This window comes from Arachis hypogaea, chromosome 16 (assembly GCF_003086295.3).
Source record: "Arachis hypogaea cultivar Tifrunner chromosome 16, arahy.Tifrunner.gnm2.J5K5, whole genome shotgun sequence".
Classification (NCBI taxonomy): domain Eukaryota; kingdom Viridiplantae; phylum Streptophyta; class Magnoliopsida; order Fabales; family Fabaceae; genus Arachis; species Arachis hypogaea.
In genome coordinates this window covers 49,466,702-49,469,866 of record NC_092051.1, presented here as the reverse complement: position 1 = coordinate 49,469,866, position 3,165 = coordinate 49,466,702, and the positions used below count along the sequence as shown (strand labels likewise).

At 33.0% G+C, this 3,165-nt stretch overlaps 1 non-coding gene across 1 annotated transcript; it reads left to right on the top strand.

Annotated features, from left to right (window-relative positions):
* Positions 1-1,179: 1,179 nt before the first annotated feature.
* Positions 1,180-1,287, top strand: LOC112760716 (small nucleolar RNA R71). Its single transcript, XR_003181144.1, has one exon. It is a non-coding gene; the product is annotated as a small nucleolar RNA R71 (small nucleolar RNA).
* The last annotated feature ends 1,878 nt before the right edge of the window (positions 1,288-3,165 follow it).

Genomic DNA, 3,165 nt, shown 5'->3' with positions numbered 1-3,165 from the left:
GTCACACAAAGCCTTCTCAAAAGTCATGGTGCCTATGTTACAGGGAATTAGGAATTTACCAGGATCCTGTTTCTTTTGAGGTAGAGTTTGCTGAACCAAGGAATTTAGTTCCTTGATGAGCAAGGGAGGTTCATTCTCCCAAGTCTCATTACCAAATAGTTTGGCATTCAGATTTATGATTGCTCCTAAATATTGAGCAACTTGCTCTTCAGCAATGTCTTCATCTTCTTCAGAAGATGAATAGTCATCAGAGCTCATGAATGGTAAAAGGAGGTTCAATGGAATCTCTATGGTCTCTAAATGAGCCTCAGATTCCTTTGGGTCCTCAAAGGGAAACTCCTTATTGGTCACTGAACGTTCCAGGAGGTCTTCCTCACTAGGATTCACGTCCTCCTCCTCCATTTTGGGTTCGGCCACGCCAAGTAAGGTAATGGCCTTGCACTCTCTTTTTGGATTCTCTTCTGTATTGCTTCGGAGAGTACTAGGAGGAGTTTCAGTGACTCTTTTACTCAGCTGTCCCACTTGTGCCTCCAAATTTCTAATGGAGGACTTAGTTTCGTTCATGAAACTTAGAGTGGCCTTAGATAGATCAGAGACTATATTTGCTAAGCTAGATGGATTCTGCTCAGAATTCTCTGTCTGTTGCTGAGTGGATGATGGAAAAGGTTTGCTGTTGCTAAACCTGTTTCTTCTACCATTATTAAAGCCTTGTTGAGGCTTTTGTTGATCCTTCCATGAGAAATTTGGATGATTTCTCCATGAGGGATTATAGGTGTTTCCATAGGGTTCACCCATGTAATTCACCTTTGCTATTGCAGGGTTCTCAGGATCATAAGCTTCTTTTACAGAAGATGCCTCTTGAGTACTGTTGGATGCAGCTTGCATTCCATTCAGACTCTGAGAAATCATATTGACTTGCTGAGTCAATATTTTATTCTGAGCCAATATGGCATTCAGAGCATCAATCTCAAGAACTCCCTTCCTTTGAGTCGTCCCATTACTTACAGGATTCCTCTCAGAAGTGTACATGAACTGGTTATTTGTAACCATGTCAATGAGTTCTTGAGCTTCTGCAGGTGTTTTCATTAGGTGAATGGATCCACCTACAGAATGGTCCAATGACATCTTTGATAACTCAGACAGACCATCATAGAATATATCCAGGATGGTCCATTCTGAAAGCATGTTAGAAGGACACTTTTTGGTCAGTTGCTTATATCTCTCCCAAGCTTCATAAAGGGATTCACCTTCTTTCTGTTTGAAGGTTTGAACATCCACTCTAAGCTTGCTAAGCTTTTGAGGAGGAAAGAACTTGGCCAAGAAAGCCGTGACCAGCTTATCCCAAGAGTTCAGGCTATCTTTTGGTTGAGAGTCCAACCATACTCTAGCTCTGTCTCTTACAGCAAATGGGAAAAGCATAAGCCTGTAGACCTCGGGATCAACCCTATTGGTCTTAACAGTATCACAGATTTGCAAGAATTCAGTTAAGAACTGAAAAGGATCTTCAGATGGAAGTCCATGAAACTTGCAGTTCTGTTGCATCAAAGAAACTAATTGAGGCTTTAGCTCAAAATTGTTTGCTCCAATGGCTGGGATTGAGATGCTTCTTCCATGTAAATTGGAATTTGGTGCAGTAAAGTCACCAAGCATCTTCCTTGCATTGTTATTATTTTCGGCCATGTCTCCTTCTTTTTCAAAAATTTCTGTCAGATTTTCTCAAGAGAGTTGTGCTTTGGCTTCCCTTAGCTTTCTCTTCAAAGTCCTTTCAGGTTCAGGATCAGCTTCAACAAGAATGTTCTTATCCTTGTTCCTGCTCATATGAAAAAGAAGAAAACAGAAAAGAAAATATAGAATTCTCTATGTCACAGTATAGAGATTCCTTTATGTGAGTAGAAGAAGATAAGAATAGAAGAAGGAAAAGATAAGAATCCAAACACAGAGGAGAGGAGTGGGTTCGAATTCTTAGATGAAGAGGAGTGTCAGTAAATAAATAAAATAATTAGAAAGAGATGATGGGGAGAGAATTTTGAAAATTAAATAAATTAAAATAAAAGTATTCTTGTTTTTAATTTGAAATTAAAGTTAAAATTCGAAAACTTAAAAGGAAAAATAAAATTAAATCAAACTAAAATTTAAAACAAATAGTTAATTGAAAAGAAATTTTGAAAAAGAGGAAGGTGATTTTCGAAAATTAGAGAGAGAATTAGTTAGGTAGTTTTGAAGAAGATATGATTGAAATAGTAAACTTTTAAAATCAAACAAAAAGTCAAGTAGTTAATTGAAAAAGATTTGAAAATTAATTTTTTGAAAAGATAAGAAGTTAGAAAAGATTTTGAAATTGATTTTGAAAAAGATGTGATTGACATTTAATTTGAAAAAAGATTTGAAAAAGAAATTTAAAAAGATTTGATTTTGAAAATTAAAGTTGATTACTTGACTAACAAGAAACAAAAAGATATGATTTTAAAATTTAAAGTTTGAACCTTTCTTACTAGGCAAGTAAAAAACTTAAAATTTTTGAATCAATCACATTAATTGTTAGTAAAGATTTTGAAAATATGAAATAGAAATAAGAAAAAGATTTTGAAAATAAATTTTGAAAATTTTCGAAAATTATGAAAGAAAAATGAAAAAGATTTGATTTTTTTTTTGAAAAAGATAGAATTTTTAAATTGAAAATTTGACTTGACTCATAAGAAACAACTAAATTTTAAAATTTTTTGAAAAAGTCAACTCAAATTTTTGAATTTTATGAGAAGAAAAAGGGAAAGATATTTTTTTTATTTTTGAATTTTTAATGATGAAAGAGAAAAATAATGAAAAGACTCAAAACATGAAAATTATGAATCAAAACACACAATGCATGCAAGAACACTTTGAATGTCAAGATGAACATCAAGAACACTTCGAATGTACTTGAAGATTATGATAAACACACTTTCGAAAAAAGCAAGAAGAATAAAAACATGCAATTGACACCAAACTTAAAAATTGACACTAGACTCAAACAAGAAACACAAAATATTTTTGGTTTTTATGATTTTATAAATATTTTTTTTTCGAAAATTATTTTAGGAAAAACGAAAAAGAAGAAAAATTTTGTATTTTTCGAAAATAAGAAATAAAAAGCTTAAAATTAAAATAAAATTACCTAATCTGAGCAAC